The sequence below is a fragment of the Phasianus colchicus genome, chromosome Z (assembly GCF_987193195.1).
Source record: "Phasianus colchicus chromosome Z, bPhaCol1.hap1.1, whole genome shotgun sequence".
Taxonomy (NCBI): Eukaryota; Metazoa; Chordata; class Aves; order Galliformes; family Phasianidae; genus Phasianus; species Phasianus colchicus.
Genome location: NC_143476.1, coordinates 76,343,783 through 76,371,660, shown reverse-complemented (window position 1 = coordinate 76,371,660; position 27,878 = coordinate 76,343,783). Strand labels below are relative to the sequence as shown.

The following is a 27,878-nucleotide window of genomic DNA, read 5'->3' as shown; positions in this document are numbered from 1 at the left end:
ATTTTCTCCACTTTGAATATATGTATATAGAAAATTCTTCATTATAAAAGCTGTAAAAATAGAAATTACTATATTTAAAAGAAATGTGTGCAGAAAGAGGAAACTAAGAAAATAGAAACAAAAACGATTACATCAAATTTCATGTGTATCTAATATATACATACAAACATAAACATGCAATTTTCAATTTCCTGTATTTAAAGCCCAGTCTATTCTTGTCCTCATCTGAAATCTTAGGAGATGTTTCAAGGAGAATCACTTTGAGAATTTCAATACAAGTGAGAAAAATCTAGAAAAACTCCTGGAAAGACCAAATAATTAGAAAATTTTAAACAAACAATGGCAAAAACAAACAAAAAAACAAGCAAACAAAACACCAGCATGGAAGACTGCTCTTATCTGCTTGTCATGGAAGCATCAGGAAACACAGCATGACAGATTTCTTTTCATGTGTAAATATCATTGATGTATTCCTATATATTTATCATTTACATGGTCAAGCAGAAACATCAACTAAGAGTTTCTGAAAATACAGATCTGCATCATTTAACAGATTCACAAATTCATCATTTATTCTAAATTCACTGAGAACAAGTAATTTCATGTATTTTGGTTGTTTGTTCTTTTTTATCAAAAAGTGAACTTCACATCTAGCATTTCATAAATTAGGAAAGGTACTAGTACAAAATACGTTTTGAATGGCAGAAAAGTCGAGTTTGAACATCACATTAGAGATCATATAAATTAGAGTCTCTATGTTTTAAGAAATGAAATTTATAATGATTAGTAAACAAATTGCCTGATTGAAGTCATCATGTGAAGGTGTCACACGCAGATTTACTGCTCAAAGCTTCAGTGACCTGTTTAATGACCCTAAACCTTAGTGTCAGAAGTTCTTTATAAACCCTAACTATCCTTGTCTAATAAATTCAGAAGGCTAATAAGAAGACTTTATTTTTTGTATTGATACGAATATGGATTTATTCATTCTAAATTACTCACTAGAGAGAGACATTTCATTGAAAAATACTGCTCAAAAGTGATTCATGAAAACCAGGGTGTCATCTTGAAACATACTGCTGGAAATTGTATCATCGGAGATAATTGACAATATATCTTCTCGATTTCATTTGTGATCTCTTTACTTTCCTTCATTTGAGGTCACTTTTTAACTATTTTATTTCTTATTATGCTTAGTGTAATAAATACAAATCTCTTTTACTATAACTACCACAGAATTCACTTTGCACTCCAGTGAAATAAGTGAAAAATAACGCGTTTATTTGACTTATGGCTAAGACTTTCAGCAAAACTAATATGAAGTTGAAACTGAAGATGTGTATAAATATATATATATATGGATTTAAGCTGAAAAAGTTAATCAGATTTATCTCTCTTCTCTCTCTCTCTCTCTTTCTCTCTCTGTATATATATGAAAGCAGAGGTCATTCTCTGTGATAATAATACTTTGAAAAATCAAACATATCAAGATGTGGAAATAATTATTTTAACTGTATTAACAGACTTAGTTACATACAGTGCAATATCATGCACTAACTAAAATGACTGTGAGTTCACAACACTCAGTATTTTTCTTTCTTTGTCCTATTCTTGTTGCAGCTTGTACATTGGTTGCTCCAAAGGGAATACTTCCTATTCATTTCCACGGAAACTACAACAAATACAAAGAACACAAAAATATGATTTGATAGAGCAAATTCTCAGATACAGAACTATTTTTCAACAAAGTCTTTACTATTAGTATGCATTTTCACCAGCAATGGACAAGAGCCTGCATGCTGCTAGTCAAAATCTGCACCAGTGGATGTGACCCACTGCTTCGCAGCTGCTATGATGGCATCATAGGAAAACGTTGCTTGTGATGTCCATCTTCCATCACATGGAAGTCAGAAGGTGCCAAATCTGCACTATACAGTGGATGTCATAGTCTAGCCAAGATTGGCAATGTACTTCACAGTCTTCAAAGAAGTATGGAGGCTGATGCTATCATGTTGTAAGAGAAAGGCTGTCTTTTTCACTGGTCTGACTCTGGACGTTTGAGCCTGCAGCTTAGTCAGAGTCCTGATCACAGAATCACAGAATTGTAGGAGTCAGAAGGTACCAGTCAGTCTTTCTTATCACTGTAGCCACTGCTAAAATGCACCACCCACTACCTCACTGTGCTCACATCCACTGTTTAGTCTCCATAATCAGTTAGCAAGCATCAGTGAATGCCAATTCACTCCAATTAAGCAAAACTCTTATACAGAGCTTGGCTTATGTGACACAACAAAGGTCCATCAGCGGGATCTATGCTTTTAGAACAGTTTAGCTTTTTCTGTTGAAATATTTGTAACCACAGCTGTTGAGAACAATTTGTCTCAATGTCATATCAGTTCATAATTCTGGTTTCAAATACATCTCAGCCCCCATCTCTTTGAACATTATCACAGAAATCAACTAGCTAATTAAGTATTATGATGAGAATGTTGATTACAGCTTCTTTGACTAGAGATAGGAGACTTAGTAGGAAATTATTTTCTTCTTGCTGTAATTCACTATTTAATTCTGCAAATAAATAAAACAGAAAAAAAAAAAAACCTAAAAAAAGAAAGAAGAGAAAAGAAACAAGAAAAGTAGGAAAAGAAGAAAGTTTCAAAAAGAAAGGAAAAAAAGAAAAGAAAAATTAAGAGAAAAAAGAAAAATACTCATATACACCTTCACCCATGAAAATCTAGAAGGTTGCAGGTAAAATATTTCTCAGAATTCACCTGCTCAGTGTCATAGGTTTTGGAAATCTCATTCTGCTGTTATGTAGCCCAAACACAAGTTAGGTCCCACATAAAGTTCAGTCATTTCAAAGCAATGGTTTCTGGGGACACAGTTTCAGTGTTGATCATCCCCAGTGGAAAAACCTACATTAGTGGTCCATCTCTCTCAGAATTTCTAGGAGAATGTAAATCTCAATGTTTACATAGGACGGAAGGCAGTACAGTTGACGATATGAAGGATTATCTAATTTTCTTCTGGCTGCTTTTTTGTCAAGGGTAAAGATCACTACAGAAAACACTATTTTAGAGTTATGTTACCTTATTTGATTATGCCCCTGGTCTTGGTCTGTGCTCATCATTTGGCTTTATTCAGGGCTGTAGAAATAGGTAATCAGACTAGCTGGGAGAAACTCTATGGTAAGTACTTTGAGGTGTTCTGAAGGTAATGGAATTAAAAGTGTCAATATTTAATTTTATTTATGTTATCAGTATGTAACCCTTCACACTTCACAAAATCCGTTGCTGTTTTGTCTCTATGTAACAGAGTGGGAAATTATACTCTAGGATTGAATCATAACATTCTATTACCTATGTAAAAGAAGATATGTTTAAATTCAAAGTCTAAAATGTCTCTACAAATCTGTAAGCAAGAGATAATCAAGAAGGTGACTTGATAAACTACATCTAGCAATGGATTCTTTGGTACAAAACTGAATATAATTTCCTTTTCTATTGAAGATAACACCAATTTTGCTATTGATTTCAGTATATGTAAGTGTCTGAACCACCTTCCCTTTTCTGACTCTTTCACATGTCAACTGTGTGAACACAGGGAGACAATGGCAGCTACATTCCTCTCCCTCCATCATTTACACCCATCCATATTACACCCGCTCAGGCTGTGAGCTCTCTTATACCATGCAGGGAATTTCTCTGACAATAAGTTTAAGACATGGAAAACTACATGGGACCCAGCCAGAAGTTGTTTCAGGAGTCATTGCAGGGTAGATCAGAACTATCTTTCACTGCCAAGTATTGGTTTAGTTAAGGAAGCAGTGCAAATGAAAGCATCGTGTTTTTGGAGTTTCTCTGCTTATTTTTCTCCATTCACAGGAAACCTTTTCTTTAATTTCAGAATACATAATATTTAAGCATTAATTTATGTATTTCTTAGTTGGTTAAATAAGGCTTCAAATTATAGCTTGTCAGCACTTATTTACGGTGTTTAATCACTTTTGAATCTCATTCACTCTGAATGACACCCAAATAGAAGTGTGAGGTCTTTCTTTTAGAACGGGTCTTCTCACTGACAAGTTATTGAAGAAAAGAAGGCAAAAAAAAAGTTAACACTATTTGTCTGATTGATAGCTAATAAGGCCCTTTCACAAAGACACTTGGGGTGTTGTTGCAGCCTGCTGCCCAATTAGCAGATCCCTTTCAGCACTGCTCTACTAGCTCATCTGTGTCTGTGCTATATTATCTAACTGAAAAAAAATTACATATATATAGAGAGAGAGGAAAACTTTTATATTAATCTTTATCAGATCTATGTAGAAAATGTAGAATATTTATTATTTATTAATATGTATGACTATATATTCACATACATACATATTATGTTTATCTGAGAAATCAGAGGGAAGCACATATTCACATCCATATAGAAATACTTAAAATCTCCATTATAATTCACCTGTGAAATGGTTAACATGGAAATAAGTTGACATTCCTTTTCTATATGTGTTACAAATATTATCTCCAAGTCACAGTTAAATTTCATACTTGATGCTTCAGCTCATGCCATGTTTTTAGTTAGTGATGGCCTATTAAGCTGCTAATTTATATACTGTTGTGAAGGCCTCTGTAAATGCTGCTCTGTAAATAATAGAGCAGTGATCCATAACCACCTTCCATGTAACAGCACAGAGTCCACTGCTGCTAATATGAAAGAACTGCTGGTTGCTAGGTGCCAAAATGCTGCCTGCCTATTTAGGAACTGCTATAGTTTTGTCTCCCTGCTAAGATGACAAAAGTGTAATTAGAGATTAATCAAGAGCTACATTAGTGCCATAGTTTCCTGCAGACTGACTTTTGTTGCTCACCAGCAGTTAAGTGCATCTGCCTGTATTTACCAGTTCTCAGGAGATTTAAAAATTTATTGTCATATTTACAAAGACAGCTACAATAAGAGTTATCAAATCATGAAGAAAACTTGGTGAAATGCATACGATTTGCAATTGCAATATGACTCCATATTTATTTTTAAAATATTACCCATATGAGGAAGGTTTTAAATTTCCTGATGTTTTATACTGAATTCACTGGGATGAAGGGAAGAAGGCTTATCCTCACAGACTGTTTTAAAATGTTTTAGTTTATGTTACCATGTTGACATGTTTATGCTAGTGAAGCATCATAAATATAAAACTTCAGATCATGTTTAATATTATTATTTAATTCTAAGTTATTTGTAAAGCTAATTAAATGTCTATAGATAGACAGCTATCTATTTAGATAGTAAACAACTTCCAGAGGTGCTAAAACCTTTAAATACTTCAATATGTTTAGAATTTCACATAGTACTTAACTATTTAGATTTAGATATTCTCTTGATTATAGAGCCACAAGTTGTGCATTTATTGATAGAAAATTAATAGGAAACGTTTCTGTAGAAGTCTTTCTTTCTAGTTGATCACTGTATCACATAGTAAAAGCCACAAAGTGATCTGTTCAGAAATTTCTCATCTTTAATAAAAATTCTGGTTTCAAACTATTGTTCCCAAATGGGAGCCTTTTAAAATTATTCAGATCTTTTCAGGTAGGAAAGATGTTGCATTTCCTGCCAAGCTCTAGTGATAACATAAAGAAGACAGATAGGAAAACAGATGGAAAGATTATGGGATTCATCCAAGGTTGCATAACAAACCATTGGTATCTGAGAGCAAATCTCAGTCATTCTATATATAACGGAGACTCTATTTTTAAATGAGAGAATACAGATAATATTACTTGAAGGTCTGCTCCAAAGCCTGCCTAGGAGTCTGAGTGAGTAATCAGCCCATGTTGAGCTCTTTGCTACAAATAGATTGATTTGGGTAATGTGGCACAATCACTGGGGAGTAAGTGTAGTTCTGAAGTAAAATGTGTGGTATTTCCAACTTTACAGGGGAACCAAGAATAACCTACTTCTATTAATGAGATCAATGCTTATAGTCTAATGAGCCAATAAAATGCACAAAGAAGACGATAAAACTACAGGTTGTGCAGCACACTCTGACAAGCTTTGTATAAACAATAATAGCCTGTAGATAGAAAATACTGCATAAACAACTTTGCTGCAAATGCATTAATGATATAAAAATCTGCAGCCCAACTTTCCTTCCACATCAACCTCCTTTAATGAAAGACAGCTAAACTATTTATATTTATTATGTGTTAACAACTGAGAAATCAACTGTAGAGACTCATTATTTTATACATGTACGTATGTATGTATTATGCATACATGTATATCCTACCTGTGTAAATGTGTTTATAAAATATATATCTATGAGATTGGTAGAATCCTAAGCAGGAATTCCAGTATTGAGAAAAAGGATGGGCACAGACACAGACTTCCTAGGAGCACTAATATTTAATAATAAAGTGGACCTAGAAAAGAAAGCTTAGTACTCTGGTTTAAGGCTCTGTAGATTTATTCATAATGCCTTTCAGCAGAAAAGGAGAAACTGGTATTTTCAAAGGAAAAGAGTTAGGAAAATCTCCTCATACTTGTTAGGTATTCTCACAGATATTATAGCCCCTTTAGCTTAAATAAGAACAACAGCTTTTAGATAACAAGCTCAATAATAAGCCCCTCATATATTATTTCCTAAATTCTTTGTATCCTCTTCCTTTCGCAATGGTCTTTACCATGTATACAAACAAAAAAAGCATTTTGAGAACATAATATATATTTTTTTAATAATTACAATAAATTGCGTCAATAAGATTATTTTTGCCTCTGTACAAAGAGTAATTAACCTCAAAAAGAATGTTGAATCTCACAAGTTTTGGAAAAATCCATTTATCAATCTATCTTTCTCTCTCTTTTTCCTAAGAATAGTATCTAGGTTCAATTTCAATATTATAATATCATAGAATCACAGAGTACTTTGAAATGTATTTGTGTTACATACAGAAAGTACTAATATTTCCATCTATCCTTTGCTATATTTTTCATGGAAGAGGAATGGCTTACAACTACCAGACAGTTTTCTTAAAGATTTCTTTTTGTCTCTAAGGGAGGAAGATAAAAGGTTGTTTCTTCTAAATAGATCTGGAAAAATCTTTTGTTTATCTACTAAAAAATGCAAGTGTTTACATTTAAAAAAAAAAAAAAAAAAGTAGACATCAGTTTTGGCATATGGGGAAAAAAAAAAAAAAAAAAAAAAAGTACTTAAGAGCTGAAAGAGCAGAGAATTTATCTGTACCATAAATTCAGGGACTTTCTATAACATTCTAATTGTGACTTCAAACATACTTGCAATGAAGAAAACCTCACAAACTACCTCCCATTTACTGGAAAATGCCAAGACTGTTTACATGCTTACAAAACTACATGACAACTCTGCAAAAGACTGCGATCCTAAAGATCTTCAGAGATCTTTGTCTTAGATTTTTGCTTTCACTTTCTGATTCTTCTATGTGTGTTTTATTTTATTTTGTGTGTGCGTGCATTTGTTCAATTTGTGTTTTTGTTTTATTGTAAAAACAACTACTGGGACTTATGAGAGAACATAATGCCTTCTCATATTTGGACTATAGGAACAACAGATAGGAAAAGTAAACTCTTTCTTATTGTACTGTGCACTCTGAGTATAGGCAAAGACTAGCTTTAACTGCTAAAGGAACATGAAGTTTGGCCATGAAGTTTGGCCACGGAAGTATCACTTGTTAACAGACAGAGGTGTTGATGAGCAGGCAGACTAAATCACAGCCTCAGATTTTGAGAACCCTAATTCTACCTAGCCTCCATTAAAGAACTGTAGATTTTGCCAGAGAAAAATAATAATAAAAAAAATAATTAATTTATGATCAAGACATCATACACAGAGACTTTAGTTTTAAAGGAGTAATTATGTGTTAAAATAAAACCAAAATTATCCATGGTTCAGAAAAAAATACAACTCAGGCACTTGGGATCAAAAGCTAGATCCAAAAGGCAGCTGCAAAGCAAAGATGAACAATGCTATTCAACTCAATTACCTTGATTGCAGCTAACCTGATTTGGGTTGCTGTATGTGTATGTATGTGTATCTAATCTTAAATAAGGGTTGATGCCTTTGCTGTCTGAATTAGGTCAAAATACAAAAGACAAAATAGCTAATAAGTAAGGAACATTATCAAAATTTTAAATCCACAATTGTACAGTTTCCACAAAGCCAGCTCTTTGATGAAAATTGTTTATTACATGGCTAAGTTCTCATCTAGAAGGCATCTTCTGGGCTTTGAAGATTTTGCCATAGTCTCAGAAATAAAAAATAAAAATAAAAAAAAATAAAAAAGAGCAAATTGCTGTGCTTTTCTGTAATTTTGTAAAACAGGGTGTTTCAAGATAAATTATACTAGCGGACGATATCTGTCTTGTACCACAAAATACATGTAAAATACCTGTAATTTAGTCATTTCAGGGCATGCATGAAAAAAGGGAATAAACACAAACACAGACACACCAGTTTGTAGACATGCAGACTTCACAAGTTAGAAAGATCTTAGGCTTGCTAAATATCAAAGATGAATTCCGTATTGCACACCAAACTACCTAAAATTGCCTTCAAATTTAAGGTGCAATTTATTTCAATGGCATAAAGTTGTAGATAGCAGCACTAGCATACACAGACACATTGGATATCTCTGTGTCAGTGACTGAGTTGAAATAGAACTTATTTCAGTGTTATAGATACAGTTCTATTTAGGTAGAATATACAAAATACATAGGTAGACATATACTTGAAATATTCTGATCTAAGGCCAGTTTTGTTTTGTTTTTTTTTCATGATGTCTTAAAGAGTCCATTTCTCTGAAATGTTTTTTTTCTTTGCAACACTTTCAAATCCAATTATTGTATTTCAAAATATTGTGTATTCCATGTGGTTTCCCATTCTTTTTTGCTCCTCTCCTTATTCAGGTAGCAATTCCTGGACATGAGTTTATTTTCTACTCATATTTCGAAAAAAAAAAAAAAAAAAAAAAAAAGAGAGAGAGAATTGAGAGACGGTTGAATTGTCTCTAGTTCGCACCAAAACCTGTGACAAGAAGGGGAGGATGACTTGAGCAGGAAGAACAGTGAACTTTAAATTGCCTATTGATGTATTGAATTTTATGAGATAGCGTTTATTCCCCTAAGCTCATATCTCCCTAAAGCTTGAATATTTTTCTAATGAAGACCTATTCATAATGGGCAAAGATACCTAATAAGTTGCAGGGTTTTTTTTGTTTTAGTTATACGTTGTAAAAGCACTGCTACAGTCTTCATGATGGTCAGTTTTTTAAACACTGAATAGAAAGCAACTACTTTTAAAGATTTTTCACATTTCTTAGAACCTATCACAATTTTTGTTATCAAAGCACTTTCACAAGTGGAGTCATAAACATCATCCTTTTTGAAAATCACAGAAAATCTCTTACACACTGTACACAGTGGTAGGAACTCTAAAGAGCCAACTATAGGCCTGTAAGAGAAAGCAGGGGTCAATTTGGGAACTTGAATTATGTTTTCAAAACATTAATTCATAACAAAATTTTAATGTGCATTCAAATGCAATCCTAAATGTTTCCTTGAAATACAGAATTGCAGTTGATGCTGCACAGTGTTAGAGTTTTGATAGCACTGCATTTTGTGAGCTCAAAAGACCGTGATAAATTAAATGGATCATTTCGATATGCCTAGATGGATGTTTAAGGCCTGCTGCGCTGGCACAGAGGAAAATAGGAAAATAGACACAGAAGACGATCACAAATTTTTACTTTCTTCAAATTCAGAAGAATGACAGCAATGAAAATGTTGTTTGGATGGTCAGGAACCACAAAACACTGGATTGAAAATGTGCGAAGGTAGTAAGTGTCATAGAAATGCCTGAGAAGACAGAACGTCTTCTTGAAGTAAAGGCTATGCTCAAGGAATATGCACAGACTTCAGGCAGACACAAAGTCGTACTGTGTCCAATTATCTTGTCACAGAGATGGCTAATAATTGTCTTTATAAACAGATAAATCTCTTGGCGCCTGTGAATTTTCCAGTATATCTATTAACCTATGGGCTTAGGAGCTTCCTCCCCCCACCATCAGATGCCTCTCCAGACCAGTGCTGTGCTGCAGCTCTGCAGACTGCTATCCCTGGGAACAATACTGTTTCAGGAGCAGGGATCCAGAAATGACATTTCAGTGTTGACTGGGCTGATTTCCTGGCTCTAATGTGTCATTTTCAGAAGCACTGCCTATCACATATGTTTCAGCATGGAAGACCAGAGGGTCAGAGGGTAAAAGCAGGTTACCCAATGGGTGGAAGCAGATAATGGGCATTTTATTACATACACAGCTCTTTTTTTAAAGCTGCTATTCTCAAGGATTATTCAAGTGACCTTAACTATGATTTTGATTTCATAAAATGGAATTGCAGAACTGTTCATTTCCACAACTGATTATGTATATGGGCCGTATTAAAAGATTTAAGAGATTAACCTCTTAACTACTATACTTCTCTGAATAAAAAAGTGCTCTCTTTTTACACTGTTCATCCTGGTTACAAAAATTAACAATTAAAGTGGAATGAAAGGTGGTTCATATTTTTGACACATTCAAACTAGTCTAAGGACAGTGAAAAAAATTAAACTGTCCTTAGACTGTCCTCTTGTTTAAACGTCTATTAGTCTTACTCTGAAGGGTGATAGAGATAAAAAAGAATCAGTCTTGTTAACATATTTTTTCCTATCAAATTTGCTGACCAGAACACATTTAAAATTTTCTGACAGAAATATAGAGGTTTTTTGGTTGTTTTTGTTTGGTTGATTGGTTGGTTTTTGTTTGTTTGTTTGTTTGTTTGTTTGTTTGTTTGTTGAGATATTCTTTATTAGAAGGCACTTCACTTTTTGATTCAGTAAAATAACTCAGTGGGTGCCACTCTTTCTCTGACACCATTGCTGCTCAGATGCCCAAGAAGTTCCAGGGCTCTGTATTTTTCCTTCAGCCTCCTTTGCCACACACAAGAAGTCAGTTTACTTTGTTAAATCTCAGTGTGGATGCTAAACAACTTTGATTTCCATCCTCACTCCCCATAGTTCTTACCATACTTAACTGAAGAAGGGACAAGGTTCTTAGTAACAGTGGAAGATATCACTCATTCTAGAACAATTTTCCACTCCAGATTTTTTGCTAAAGTTGGACAAGTGAGCAGATTTACACATGATTGAATATTGTTATGTTCAAAATATACACTCTTAGTCCAATTTGAATCAATATATTCAAATAGTTATATTTGTATTATTAACTGTGATCTCTTACTATTACAAAAGTTCTGCTCATGTTGCTATTCTAAATTCTTCTTCCAAATCCAGACATTGTTATAAGAATGCAGGTAAACATCATATACTTATGTTGTATATATATAATCATAAATAGATATTTATCTTGAAGAGCTTTGCAGTTATTCACTCTAAAATAGGTGTCAGAGTCAGATGCTTTTGGAATCATGGAACAAAAGAGATCTGAATATGTCAGCTTGCAGTTCCACTCAGTGATAGGTAAAATGTTGTTTCTTACATTCAAGTCATGATTTAATTGAACAAGTTCTAATGGCTCAAAAAAGATAGAAAAGTTTTCAAAATTTCTGTACTCTTACCACCACATTTTCTCTTCTCTCATACTCTTGAAATGTGTCAGGTGGGCTGGCAGAAAATAATTTATTGAACCTCAACTCATGCCTATGATTTAAATGGGAAGTCAGCTTAATGCAACCATTTCCAGCGATCCAACTGCCCCAAAGAATCATTGTTTTGAATATAATAATTATTCATTATCTAAATAAATGTCTTTTTTTCATGTGGGAATGTTTATCACTTATTGAAGATGAAATATTAAGTTCTTCCTCCTTCTATGATTTCCTTTCATTTGTGTTGATAGTCTCTGACTTACTATCTGTTCTGTCTGCAGTCTGTCGATGGATACTTCCCAGATCAGAACAAACACTGCTTCACTTCCATTGCTGTATAATGTTTGGCCAAATAATGACCATATGGTCATTAATTCCTAAATTTCTACACACCACAGAAGTTAACAACAGGTTGCTGTAATAACGCATGGCCCTGAATTTCTTGAGCTTCAACCTGAAACTCATTCTGAGGCTAGAGAGCAAAAACACAACTGTCATCTACAATGTCATTTACAGCTTTTTGCAAGGACACGTTTCTTCCAAGCAAATTCACAGAAAGTCAATTCCATCGTATTCCCAGTCATACTCACCAGTCACACTTGGTGGGGGTGGAAGGAAAGCAGACCTTGAGTGCCTTGTTCACTAACAAGTGCCACAAATTTCAGAAATATTTGTTAAGAAAACGACCTCAGTGATAGTATTGCTTTTTCTTTCTAGGATTGTTTATTTTGAGAAACACGTGCTTCATTAGCTTGTTGAAAAAACTGAGAATGTTACCTTCCTAATAAAAAGATGTGTTCTTAAACAGTGCTTAATTGTATATTTAGTCTCAATCAGCTGAGTGAGAAACTACTTACTGCACAGCCAAAAGTACAGGAAGGAATTTAGTAGTTTTTATTAACAAGGTAGAGTATACTGGGCCATCTTAACCTATATATGTACACTTCCATGTTTTTGCAGTAATAAGAACTTGATCTTACAAAAACATAAGAGGACTTGACTAGTTTTGAGTAAAAATTCCAGCTGAAAGCTAACTTGTAACTTGGATCTACGACCAATTGGTGAGATCATTTAAATGAATAATTTTTCAGATAGTTAAAGTCTGTGTTGTGGTCTGACGGTCTTCAACAGTGACAAATATTTACATTCCCAGGCTATTCATACTCAAGACGCTCGTTGTTCTACATCGTTGTCCTAGAAAAAAAGAATGATGGATAACCTTTCCAGCAATACAACAATAAAAAGGCTGCACTCCGTTTAAGACAAATAGAAAAAAAAAGATTGCTGGTGTATACTGTACCAGATAATCTTACAGTTGTTTAAAAAACTACAAACTGCACCAATCAAATTCAATTTTGATAATTGTGTGTGTGTGTGGATTTCACTTGTGAAAGATCATTTATGGACTGTAACATATTAATTCTACTTTTGTATATTCAATTCATGCGTAATGATTGAGTCCTGAATTTCTGTCAGCTACGAAATACTGGAGTCTTTAGTATTTTGTATTGTTTAAATTTCCAATTGAATGGATTTCATCCTCTCAGGTGTGAAGAGAAAATCTTAAATTATGAGGTTAAGAATTTACATGTGTTCATTAACAGGTTGAATAAATTCAACACAGTTTATTCACCTCTTTATGGTAAATGATGAGGAATCTGTATATTTCCCTTACACTGAGAGAAATAGGATGACTATTTCTAGCCCTGGATTAGATTAGATGGAAGAAATGTGACATGGCATTGTGCAGTATCCCAATTCAGTTTTATAATAAACAGGCATGCCCTGAAAAGACAGCAGTGTAACATATTGCAGGGTGTATGTGTGTGTTTGGAATTTATGAACTAATAATATGAACCTGGTGCTGAGGTCTTTGGCTGTGAGTATTTCCAAAATACAAGAATATAACCAAAATCTCGTCATGACCCTGTCAAAATAAACATTTTCAGTATCTAATCTACTCATTAACATAGGATTCTTTGGCATGCCCTGGGAAGAATCTGACCCTGCAGAAGAAACCAATGAAGACTGTGAAGAATCAACCTGAATTCTGGAATGAATATCTGATGTCTTGGAAAAGGAAATTAATTAATTTAATTTCTCAGAGGGCTAAGCAGTTACTACAAGCAAACTCATATTGCATTACTGCTTTGTTCAAATATGCAAAAGTGCACATATGAAGGAGATAGTAAAAGCATTTGAAAGAACAAACAAGAGGCATAAATCTACTCTTATTTCACAGTGTAAGATGCTATTACACTAATCTCTCATTTTAATTCCGATCATTAGTGACTTAAACTCACATCTTTATGAGGCTTGGAACAGATCTATTCTATTGCCAGAACCTTTGCGTGAAAAACTGTCAGTTTTAGTAAATCAGCCCAGTATGCATGTGTGAATTCATGTATATTGGAAAGCATTTGCCAATTTCAATCAATTATGACAAGCTCAGTGTTAACACTTTCACAAAGGAAGTAGATAGCTGGTTAAAACAAAAAGACACAAATCAGTCCTCACTGGGGGAGATCCTGCAGCTTGTGTTCAGCACATAGGGCAGGCACTAGACAATCAGTCATAGAGAGAGCTCTCTGAATCTCTGCCTGTTGACAGAGTTATTTGTTTAATGCAAGAGCAAAACTGAACCCATAGCATAGTTTTCATTTCTGTAGGATTCATGAAAGAACCACTACTTTAGGATCTGTGGGTCCTGTGTACCAAGTTGGAAAGACTGAAAGGAAACATAAGCCAATGTTAGCGTTTTGTTGGAAAAAAAAAATATATATATATATATATATTATTGTTTTCATCAAGATCAATTCCATCCATATCTACCATCAATCTGGGCTATACATGCTGCAAAAACAGTATCACTCATAAATGGGAGCCACAAGCTCCCACTTAATCTTTGAAATTGTTTATTCCAAAAGACATCGTAAGAGAAAATAAGTCTCAAAGGCTTCTGTATCACCAATTGAGAATACAGCACACTGATTTAAGTGCCAGCTTGTCTTCCTGAACACTTTAGGAGCATTTAAACTAATCTACATCTCAGGAGTCAGTTCAGCAGCTAACTTGACCTACTACAGACATTCCTGATGTCATTTAAAAAACAGCTGCAAGACTTCCCTGCCTCTCTCTCCCTCTCTCTCTTTTTTAAGGTATGATTAGAAGAAAGTTTACCAGACCTAAGTAAGTCTTTCTATTGATGTAGTTAAGAAGTTTCAAAAAGTCAGATTTTTATATTTCTCCCCTCCATCTTATCTTAGGTAATCAATTCCATAACTTCTGGAATATATCCTACTGTGATTTCCTAGTCAACAAGAAAATGCAGGAGATCCTTGGAATAGCATTCTTTCTTGTGCACCATCTTTTTTGTAATAATAAGCTGAATTTATGACAGAGCATTCTCTTATTCTGTTCTTCTGATGTTCTCAAAACAAGATGTATTTCTGCTTATGATAAAAATGGACACCACAAAATCTTTTATTTGTTGGTTGCTGCAGAAGATTGTGAACCTATTTTCTATTCAGAGTTACCAAGAAGGACAATGCTTTACATAGGTAATCCTGCACATATCAGTTCAGAGAAAATTTTACACCTAATTTATAGATTATTGAAACTGTAGGCTTGTAATAGAAGTGCTAGCAGCTGGTTAATTTTTGTGCCATGAGCAGGACTGCAATTAATTCAGACAAATTCATACACGAAAAGGACACCAGAGAAAAAGGTGCTTACTAGAGTCAGTATGTTGCTCCTGCTTGATAACCTCTTGATTCTTTCTCTAGGACTTCTCCAAGAAGGGCTAGTAAACATAAAAGCTTCAGAAATTATGTCTAATTACATCTATAGCATCCCAGAGTATGGCAACAAATAAAGGCAGAGTGTAAAATAATAGGGATAGTTAGCATCCCAACATAAATTAGATTTTTAATTAACTCCGTAAATAAAAGAACATAAATTGCTGTGATAGTCTATTGTATTAATCATTTTACTTAAAGGTCATAAACAACTATGGAGAATCATGCTGAAAAGCAGTAATCAAGTCTTCTGTTCTCAGGTAGGCTTGTACTGTAAGAGAAAGGGAGCAGCATCATTTAGAAGAAAGCATAGAATTAAATTTTGCCTTTGTCACATCTTAGAAATGAAACACGTTTTAAATTGAAAATAGGCAACTTAAATTATCAGCTTCTATAAATCTCTTTGTTAAACTGTTGTATGCACAAAATTTGTAGCTACAGAGCAGTTAAAGAGATTAAGATCAAAGATGGATTTTAGTTGTTCTACATTTTGCCTCAGTCTTTTCTTTTCTTTTAGATAACAGTCATTCTTTCCTTTTAGATAAGATTTTTCTTTTTACTACCTTGTTTTGTATTCCTTGGCAATGTCCTCGCTTTTTTGTGATCTCTTCTTTTTCCTTACCTTATTGAGTTCTGAGGGGGGGTTGTACACACAAAATAAATCTAATAATTGACTTCATTGTTCCATAATGATTTATATTACCTGAATTTTCTAAGTTGAAGGATTGTAGGTGTTTTTTTAGTACATCTAGAAAAAACCTACAGCCACTATCATCAACAAAAATGCTCTCCTTATATTTGCTTTCTGTGCTGTTTCATCATTAATTTTTTGAGAAATGCACACAAACCCATAAAAAAAATCATGCTAATAAGGCCAAATCACAGCTACTCACTTGCAGATTATCGATTTTATGTGTATTTTTGCAATCCTCGTGGCAGAAAAAAAAGAAAAACTAAAAGTTTTTTTAAAGAGTACTAAACAGTTCTTTAATACTAAATTTATGAAAATGGCATTAATTCTTCTCTAGACAGTCTACAAAGAGGAAAAAAAAATCAACAAAACTAAGGTCAAACCTCAACCAGCATACAACTCGTGTTTCTTCAGTCACTGCTGTTGAGATGTAAGGATTCAAATCGGTTAGGAACTCATCCGTAAAATTCTCAAATTACCTTTTTCCTTTGTATTGATTATTCAGCACTAATTTTGCCAAGCTCAAAATAGAACAGATTTACTGGGGGGTGAGAAGGAAGAAAGCAAAAAGACAACGAAGTTAAAAGTGATTGCCAAGCTGAGAACAGATTTACTGGGAACTGGGAAGTGTCAGTAGCCCAAACAATCAAAAGAACAGACTTGAAGGTGTTACTGTGCAAATTAAAGTATCATCGTGTTACAGAAAGTTAAATTTAACTCTCTGACGTATATTTATTTTTTGAAGTGTAAGACAGTGAAGACATAAAAAGCACAGATATTTCCCCGTAAACAGACTGTTTGTGATTAAGTAACTTGGAGTAACTCCTATTTCCTTTATTCATGAGATTAGTCATATTTCTTTACTGGCCCCAGTTCAGCAAAGCACTTAAATATGGGCATAAATCCTATTGATTTCAATGGGATTTACACATGTGCTTAATTTTAAGCACACGCTTAATTTCACTGCTAGAATAAGATACATTCCTAATCCAATACTGTGATTTGGCTAATAAGATAACGTTTTGCCATGTTACAATGCAATACTAAGAAAAGCTGAGGGTTTTTTTTGATAAACAAGATGAGTCCATATGGGCTTACAAACCACATCCTTTAAACTTTTTTTTTTTTTTTTTTTTTTTTGCAATGACTATGGACTTTCCTCTAGGCACTTTCCTCCTTGCCAGTGGGAAAAGAAAATAAAAAAAACAGTAGCTATTAAAGTGGTGTATCTAAAAAACATGATTGCATAGTTGAAGATTTCTATCAATAAATGTATCACTGATTTTCCATTTCCCTTCCTACCTCAAGATCTTGTATTGTTACCATGATTTTGGAGTTTGCGGTATTCTACTCTGTGTGCGTATTCCATTAAGCAGACTGTCCCAGAGTTAAGCAGGCAAAATATAAGTTTTCCTATAATACTACAGTATATGGAATCTCACATCTTCAAAACATTTTAGCAAGACTTAATTAATTAATCTCTCTGCAATTATGAGTGCTCACAAAAAAGGTCAGTGATGATATACTACGAGGTCTCCAAGTGGTTATCACAGTTTCAAAGTGTCATAAATGCATGTTTTCAAAACTCTCTCTCCTCCTTAGACCACTTTGGATGATGCTAGAAACACTTAGCTTTACCTTTGGAAAGAAATACAACCTTTTAAATGCTTGACGTTCTTGTGAATCAAAATTATCAACAGTGCAGAAACAGACAGAAAATTACAAGCAAATCTTTCTGAGAAATAATTGCTTTAGAAGGCTGTTTTTCCTCATCAGAGGAAGTTTTTAGACGAGCGTCTATTTGTCCACTACTGTAAGGTACGGCAGTGTGGTGTATACTTTTTGAGTCAGCCTCCAAGATATTATTCCTCAGATTAACAATTCCAGCTAGACTCTGTACAAAGTTGTTTGAATGCAGTAGATCTTTTTCATGCCATTCTTAAACAAGTTCTCCTCAGCTGACACGAAATAGCAGGGTTTTTTTTGTAGCAGAACATATTTATCCCATGCACCCCTGTCCATGATTTTCAAATCTATCTATAGTTATTCTATTCATTTATGCAGTCAGTTTTGTCTGTTTAAGCATTGTTGTGTCAACAAGCTACAGTATGTCATTTTTATTGTATAGCTAGTCATCGTAACCAAATTGCTACTTTGCCAAAGAATTAGGTTTCTCTCTCTCTGTCTCTCTCTCACACACACACACAAACAAGCATGCAGTGATTATCAGAATGCCTTTGTGGCTTGGTCTTCCTTCACAGCAGCTTCCACCATGCTGCTAGTCTCAATGGCATAGCACTGGACATGCTTCAGTATGCTTATCCTGGAAAAGATGCAGCTTGACAATACCGTGGATATATCCACAGGGTACCCAACTGTTTTCTCTCTGCACATTTGTGGGACTTTGCCTCATCTTTTCTCACTTTCAACCTGACTCATTTCAACAAGAGGGGTCTTCTCAATCTCAAATTATGTGTGTTACAGCATTGTGCAATTCAGAAAATGTTTTTTCAAGAGTAGCAAATGAAAAACTGTTGTGTAGTGATGCTCTAGGGCTATGTTCTAAATATCTTCATCCATTTAACATGTCTGTCTTTTGTAAATCAGCTAACCCCACAATATATATTTATAATATGACAATAAAATATGTTGGAAATATCATTTAGTGTAAACAATATAAGTTCATTTCTTTTTCCTAGGTATTTTATTCTCTTCTTAGTGGAGTTAATGAAGTTAGGGGTAATTTGTTGTTCCTTTCTTTGAAAGTACAGAATCTTGTACAAGCTGAGGTAACACCACCCCCTTCTGTTCACACATTGTTAGATCCCTTCAACTGTATAACCCACAAAACACTGGTAAGCAGTAACCCACAGCCATGCAGAAAGAATGGATTTTAAAGTTTCAGTTTTAATCATACATTCTAAACTGTATGTTTCCAATTAATCATTTTAATCATCATCTAACTTAGATTATTGCAAGGATTTGTGGATATAAAATTATTAAAAGAGCTAAAGCAGATTGTAATTTTGTTTTAACTTTATAGCATGCATAAATACAAAATGTAATTAATAAAAATGCATTTAGGAGTTAGGGATCACTTACTGTTGTCTACAGGTCATTTTCATTTTTACATCTTTTTTTCTTTGTAAGATGGGAAGAGTTTTACTCAATTGCCTTCTTACTTTATATATTCATCTTCCTACTCAAAAATTGCTTAATACTAATATATTATATTTAGATAGTTTCTTCAGCATTACTTGATTAATTCTTTAAGTTGATTGGCAGTCCATTACAACACTTGTATGGCCAAATTATTCACTTTGAAACAATTAAATCTGATGGTGAGATTGTGGTTTCATAAACGCTTCCCTGGTTGGAAGCAGCAGCATGCTTCCCTTCACCCCTGGATGCTCATTTTCATGCTATGAGCAAAAGCAGTGAGATGATCTTGGGCTGATCCAGTTTAAACATGATTTAGCTAAAACCATCCATGATGCTGTCAGTGCAAGGAAGAGTTCCCGAACACCATGCAGTTACTGGAGGAGCAGAAGTTTGGGGAGCAGCCCCACATCTGGTGTGAAGACGGAGATGGACACCTCACACTTGGATTTTTTTGTTGAAGACTCTTTAACAGAAGTGTTGAGTAAAGATTTGAATCTCCCTTCCATGCAGAAGTTAACCATTTTAAAAGGTTAAAAAAATGCTAGGAACATTCTGAAAGTTTTTAGCAAATCACTGAAGAAAACCACCACTAAAGCATCAGACTGTCAAATAGTCCCATTTCTGAGTCAACCAGCAAATTCAGATCAAATGAGAAACTGTTTGGTAGACTGGAGAAAGACACTGTTTTCCAACACCACTGAGGCAAAGTGAAATTCTTGTGTTAATCATGAGGCAATCTGTGCAATAAACAACATTCAGACTTAATCATGTAAGATGATTTTTTACCAGGAGGAATGACTCTATGGAAAGATGATCTCATTATAGATACTGTACATGAACACCATGTTGTATTTTCTTTCCCCAGCTGTCTTTGAGTCATTGCATGGAAGACTCTGCACCTATCTATCATGGTCATGATAATCACGATAACCATTCTGTGAAGTCCCACTGTGCTTGAAGTATTCCAGGAGGAAGGATGTCTGCTCTCTGAATGAACCAAAAGAAACTTACAATACAAATGCAACTCAGCAACATGTTTTTATACACATCCTCAGAAACCACTACAACTACCTATTTATTAAAAATTTAAAGCAAACTCACAACATTTTGGCAATTCATAAACAAAGTATAGTGCTTGTCCGAGCAATATTTCATTGCCTTCAGGCTGACATAGAGAGCAACCATAACATCAAAGATGTACCCAAATATGGAGCCAAAAAAATCAGTGCCCAGAGAAACAAAACAGTTTTGTTACAGTGACAGAGTTGCAGAACACAGAGTAGAGGGAAAGAGAGGAAAGAAAGTTAAAAATAAATAAATGGGCAACAAGAAGGAAACAGCAAAGGATCAAAAGCAAAAGAGTTCAGGTGAATTGCAGTTGGTGTGACTTTCCCAGAAAAGTTTTCCTTCCTCACTGACATAAGCCAAAAGAATTTTCTCAGCTCAATAGTTTTTTGGTGTATAAAAACTCATACCCACTCTCTTCTTGCTTCTATTAGGTGAATCATATCTGCTACCAGGAGACCATCTGGACCTGTCAGGGATAAGACACACCTTGCCCACTTGAGAAATACAAAAGATTGCAGCTAAAAATGCATATAGGTAGGTTGCTTTGAAAGCAATGCTTCCTAATTAATTTCCTTAGAAACTACAACAGATACAAGGAGAACAATAATACTATTTTTAGAGAAAATTCTCAGCTACAAAACACAGTTCTTCAACACTGTCACTACCATTAGCTATGCATTTTCACCAATTAACAAGAGCCCACATGCCATGCTCATAACAATCTGCACCAGTGGAAGTGACCCATTGTCACTGTGCCACTGCTTCGATGCACCATGCACCATCTCACTGTGCTCACATCCACTGCTGTTTTTTCCCCATAAGCTTTATACAGACCAAACCCTGTATTCTGGAGCACATTTCCAGTACATTACTCTTTTACCTAACAACAAAGCTGCTATCTTCTTGATACTTCAATAATCAGAAACTCCTTTTCTGGACAAATATTCAGACTTAATGGCAAGCAATTGGATGAACTTCAGGTAAACATTTTGCTGAAAGATTTTTCCCAATGTTTTACTTTCCTGGTTTCTTACACTGTGAATGGCCGCATACTCCAGTGGATGTTATCCATGGGTTCTATTCTTCCAGTATGCTCTTGCATGCCTTAGAGTCAATATATTTGTAAAGGATGTGTATGGTCCATGTTGTAACACAAGTTTAGTCTACCCCTGTGTTCTCACACATTAAGACTCCATGAGTGAAAAAAAATAGACTGTAAAAAGTATAATTCATTTAATTAATAGCACTCCAGTATGGTCACTCAGCTTTCTTATAGCAAATAGGTAGTAACTCAAGTTGTCCAAAGGTCAGCATCATATTTTCATCAAGTTCTGGAAGATGCCCAGGAAAGCTGTCAAGATGCTATCCACAGTTACAAATAGACCATGCACCAACAATCCATGAATATGTCACTGATTAGTTTAAGGAGGGGAATTTCTCAAGTGAAGATGGAAAAAAATCTCAGGTTTTAGCACAAGGTGACTGTCAATGGTTTACAGGGTGGTTTGGCCCAGTTCCGTGACTAGCAGGGCGGAGGAATTTTGCAAAATCCATGCCTCTGAAAAAAAGGAACAGGGGACCCCAAAATAATCAAAAGCATCAGCAACGATCTGAGGAGAAACAAACTAATTTACTAAATACAGTATCAGAATGCAAGATAACACTCTATAATACAATATAATTAGAATTGAAGCTAATAAATCAAATATAATGAGAGAGAGAATGTCCGAAAGGTGGATAGGTCTCATCACAATGCTGAGGTGAGATGTGCAGCCCAATCGACCAGCAGGGAGACGAAGAAGAACAGATGAAGAAGAGAGCATCAGGTGACCTTGCCAGGAGTTTTATCTCTTCTCTGTGACCACAAAGTCTCCTGGGGAATGTAGTTGTTCTTCTCTTCCGGGCAGGTACTCAGAACTTGAGCGTTAACAGTTAAACTCCCAGTGCCCCACATGATGTTATGATGTGGAATACTGATTACCAAAAATCATAAAACCATGACATTCCACCCCTTATTCTACATCACTACATCCTGCTTAATATATACAAACAAAACATAATTACCAAACTTTAAACACATACACACACAAACCTGTATATATATACACATGGAATTACTCACTGCACTCCCCCAGCATCAAATTCCCTTGTGGTACACATTCAACATCACTGTTTTTCTGCATCACCCACCAAGTGGACTCAGATCCCTGGGCAAAAACAGTTCCACTAAGAGGTTTGCTCTTCCCAGAAGCTGGAAAGACCCAAACCGCTTTTCCCAACATGTTCTTTAGATGTACTACAGGGACCTTATCCCCCTTGACAAGTATGTAAGGAGCTGGCAGGACAATTATGATTGACTGATCCACTAGTATTGACCAACCAGGTGGCTTTTGCCAAATGCTTCTCCCAATGCTTAAATGTTCCGCCACCCATTGCTTTCAACACAGCTTTTAACAACCCATTGTAGCGTTCAATTTTACCAAAACCTGGTGCATGATAAGGGATATGATAAATCCACTCAATGCCATGAGCTTTGGCCCAAGTATTTACAAGAGAATTTTTGAAATGAGTCCCATTATCTGACTCAATTCTTTCTGGAGTGCCATGTCACCACAGGACTTGTTTCTCGAGACCTAATATGGTGTTTCGGGTGGTAGCATGGGGTACTGCATATGTTTCTAGCCACCCAGTGGTGCTCTCTACCATGGTAAGCACATAACACTTACCACTGTGTAATCGTGGCAAGGTAATATAATCAACCTGCCACGCCTCTCCATATTTATACTTTTGCCATCGCCCTTCCCCCCCAGAGAGGTTTCATCTTCTTGGCTTGCTTAATTGTGACATGTGTCACAGTCATGAATAACCTATGCAATAGCATCAATAGTTAAGTCCACCCCTCGGTCTCTAGTCCATTTGTATGTTGCATCTCTTCCTTGATGACTGGAGGTCTCATGGGCCCACCGAGCTAGAAATAATTTACTTGTGTTGCCAGTCCAAGTTTATTCGAGCCACCTTGATTTTGGCAGCTTGATCTACCTCATGGTTATTTTTCTGTTCTTCAGTAGCCCGACTCTTGGGCACATGAACATCTACATGGCGCACCTTTACAACCATATTCTTTATTTGGGCAGCAATATCTTTCCACAGTTCAGCAGCCCAAATAGGTTTATCCCTTCTTTGCCAGTTGTTCTGTTCCCACTGCTGTAACCACTCCCACTAGGCATTTGCTACCATCCATGAGTCAGTGTAAACATAAAGCATTGGGCACCTCTTTCATTCAGCAATATCTAAGGCCAATTGGACAGCCTTTACTTCTGCAAATTGGCTTGATTCTCCTTTCTCTTCAGTGGCCTGTGCAACTTGTCGTGTGGGGCTCCACACAGCAGCTTTCCATCTGCGATGCTTCCCCACAATACAATACAATCCATCTGTGAACAGGGCATATTTATTTTCATTTTCAGGTAGTTCATTGCATGGTGCGGCCTCTTTAGCATGTGATACCTGCTGGTGGTGTTCCAAACTTTTTGCCTTCAGGCCAGTCCCTGATCACCTCTAGGATTCCTGGACAGCTGAGGTTCCCCATCCGCACTTGTTGTGTAATCAACACAATTCACTTACTCCAAGTGGCATCAGTAGCATGATGGGTGGAGGGAACCCTTCCCTTGAACATCCAGTTCAACACTGGCAGTTGAGGTGCCAGAAGGAGCTGTGGTTTACTACTTTGGAAGCAGCCCGAACCCCCTCATACACGGCTAAGATCTCCTTTTCAGTTGGAGTGTAGCACTCTTCAGACCATCTGTACACCCTACTCCAAAATCCCAGGGGTTGGCCTCGGGTCTCTTCTGAGGCTCTTTGCCACAAGCTCCAAGTGGGACCTTTCTCTTCAGCAGCAATGCAAAGATGTTCTTTACATCCTGTCCCATCCATACTGGCCTCAGGGCACAGCACAGCTATCTCTTGTTTAATCTGCTCAAAAGCCTGCTGCTGCTCAGGGCCCCATGTAAAGTCATTCTTCATTCATGTCACATGATAAAGGGGGCTTACAATGTAGTTTGGAACATGCATTCTCCAAAAACTCACTATGCCCAGAAAAAAATGTGTCTCTTTCTTATTAGTGGGTGGAGACATGGCAGTGATTTTGTCGATCACATCTGTCGGGATGTGACGCTGTCCATCTTGCCATTTTATACCTAGGAACTGAATTTCCTGAGCAGGTCCTTTCACTCTGCTTCACGTAATAGCAAAACTAGCACGCAGAAGGATCTGGGTTATTTGCTCTCCTTTCTCAAAAACTTCCTTCACTGTGTTACCCCACAATAACGTCATCAATGTACTGTAAGTGCTCAGGAGCACCGCCCTGTTCCCGTGCAGCTTGGATCAACCCATGGCAAATGGTTGGGCTATGTTTCCACCCCTGGGGCAAATGATTCCAGGTATACTGAATGCCCCTCCAGGTGAAAGCAAACTGACCTACATTCTATGGCCAAAGGAATGGAGAAAAAGGCATTAGCAATGTCAATGGTGGCATACCACTTGGCTGCTTTTGACTCCAGTTCATAGTGGAGTTCTAACATGTCCGGCACAGCAACACTCAGTGGGGGTGTGACTTCATTCAGGCCACAGTAGTCTACTGTCAGCTTCCATTCTCCACTGGCTTTACGTACTGGCCATATGGGACTGTTAAAAGGCGAGTGAGTTTCGTTGATCACTCCCTGACCCTCTAGTTGACGAATCAACTTCTGGATGGGGAGCAAGGAATCCCTGTTGGTGTGGTACTGCCGTCTGTGCACCATTTTTGTAGCAATTGGTACCTGTTGCTTTTTCACTTGTAGCAACCCCACAACAGATGGATCTTCTGATGGACCTGGCAAAACAGACAACTGCTTAACACCATCTGAGTCTACAGCAGTTATTCCAAAGGCCCATCGATACCCTCTGGGATCCTTAAAGTATCCCCTTCTGAGGTAATCAATACCAAGTATCCATGGAGCCCCTGGGCCAGTCACAATAGGTTGCTTTTGCCAGTCTTTACCAGTGAGGCTGATTTCAGCCTCCAACATAGTCAGCTCTTGGGAACCATCAGTCACCCCATGAATATAAATTGATTCTGTCCTTTGGTGACTCGAGGGCATTAGAGTGCACTGTGCACCAGTGTCCACCAGGGCCTTATATTTCTGTGGTGCTGATGTGCTGCCAGGCCATCTAATCCACACAGTCCAATATACTCTATTATCCCTTCCCCCCCCCCAGCTGGGGGCAGCACCCTCTTTTTGTTACCTCCATTGTCTGCAGCAACTGGAGCAATCAACTTTTTGGAGAAGTACACCTTGGTGGTTGATTTGTCTTGTAATTCTTTTACCCGTGCTTGAAGCACAGGAGTATGTTGTTTATGCCATTTCTTCATATCTTCTCCATGGTCACGTAGGTAATGCCACAAGGCAAAACGCCACAAGGCAAATAGTCTTACTGTTGTCACTTGCTCGAGCAGGAGAACATCTTCATTTGATAGCTGAGACATTGGATGACACCAGCTGGGAGGAAACCAAGTTGATCAGCCCCTCCAGTAGGCTGTTTTGGGAATTCTGGTCTCCATTGGATGTGTCTGTTACCGCCATGGATCCATCAGCATTAGGCATGGTTGACAGTTTGTCTATTATATCTTCTTGTTTATTCTCCATTCTGTTCAGCTTTTCAGCTACTTTTGCTGTGAGTGAAACACAAGCTTGTAGAGGGCTTAAATGTATCTCAAAGTCTTGAAGTTTATTAATCAGTTCATTTATAAAGGGTCTTCTTTCCCCTCTGCCATACATTGCTGCAAATGTACTGGTGTACCTTCCCAGTGCAGTCTTTGTAAGTGTACGCCACATATTTGGCTGGGAGGGTATCTCAGAGGAAAAAAAAAAAAAAAAAAGGAAAAGAAAAGAGAGAATAATATATAAAATCAATGAATGAATATATGGATGTTATAATTAAGAAATATACAAGAAAGTTAGACTAAATAGATTATCATGCTAAAGAAGAATGGATGGAAGGTTTACCCTTGTCCTGGGCTTGCTGAGAAGACTAGAAGAGGAACCATCTCCAAAAAGAGATCCTTCCCCAGTGGCAGTCAGCTCTTAAATGGGGACTAGGAGAGGTGCAGTAAGATTCAACCGCTTCATGGTAGCACAGGTGAATTGCCCTCACCTGTATTCCCAGCGCTGACTCATTGTTCGCCTCAGGTGGTCAATAAAGGTTCAGGCAGTGATTCAGCAGTTCCCATATAATAATATTATAATAATATATAATATGATAATATTATAATAATATTATCATGGAATCATAGAATCACCAAAGTTGGAAAACATCTCTAACATCACCCAGTCCAACTGTTCCCTTATTTCCCCTAAATCATGTCCCTCATTACAACATCTAAACATTTCTTGAACACTTCTATTATCAGTGACTTCACCACCTCCCTGGGCAATCAATTTTGTACTTGACCCCTCTCTCCAAGAAGTACTTCCTAATATCCAACCTGAATCTTCCCTGGTGCAGCTGTTTTTTTACCCAGCAAAGAGTATATCTGTCCAAGCCACATGCTGCCAGCTTTCCCAGGAGAATAGTGTGGTAAACAGTGTCAGAGGCTTTGATGAAGTCTAGGTAGACTATGTCAACAGCCTTTCTCTCATTCACCAGGTAGGTCACTCACAGAAGTTCAGGTTGGTCAAGCAGAACCTGTCTTTCATGAGCCCATGCTGGCTCAACCTGATGTTTAGGTTGTCCCTTACATGCTGTATGATCTCCCTCAAGATCTCCCTCAAGGATGCTTTTTGCAGGGTCCCTCAGAGTCACTCTTTAAGGGTAAAGAGGTCCAGGAAGCCTGACACTCAAGATGGAAATCTTAAAGGCACAAGAACAGGCTGTTCCTGAAGGCGAGCCGTAGGGGAAGAAGACGGGTGTGGATGAACCAGTAACTATTGCTGAGACTCTGGAAGAAGGGACGGGCTACCTAGGGAGATTACAAGGAAGTTGCTAAGATATGCAGGGAGGAAGTTAGGAAGGCAAAAGCACAACTCAATCTCAGATTGGCCACTGCAGTAAAAGAGAATAAGATATCCTTTTACAAATATATCAATGGTAAGAGAAGAATCAAGGAGCATTCCATCTTTTGCTTGATGCAGCGGGGAATGTGACCACCAAGGCTAAAGAGAAGGCTGAGGTCCTCACCATCTTCTTTACATCTGCCTTTAGTAGGCAGATCAGTTATCTTCAGGGCACTTTATGCCCTGATCTGGAAGTCTGGTATGCTATGCAGAATACACCCCTGGTGATACAGGTGGAGATGGTTAGAGAGGTCCTCCTCCATCTGGACTGTCATAAGTCCATGGGAAAAGATGGTCTCCATCCTAGGGTGCTGAGGGAGCTGGCGGGGGTGACTGCTGAGACACTCTCAACCATCTACTGGTTGTCTGGAGGGGTCCCAGAGGATTGGAGGC

General features: G+C 36.6%; 1 long non-coding RNA gene across 3 annotated transcripts in view; it reads left to right on the top strand.

Moving 5' to 3' along the window:
* The window catches only part of LOC116239359 (uncharacterized), an 87,464-nt gene that overhangs the window by 43,336 nt on the left and 16,250 nt on the right, over positions 1-27,878 (top strand). For 2 of the 3 annotated variants that reach the window (XR_016461570.1, XR_016461572.1), the window contains one exon: positions 20,829-20,931. This is a non-coding gene — a long non-coding RNA (uncharacterized LOC116239359). Of the gene's footprint in view, positions 1-1,620; positions 2,482-20,828; positions 20,932-27,878 lie in introns of those variants that run through there. The other variant, XR_016461571.1, reaches the window with a different exon arrangement.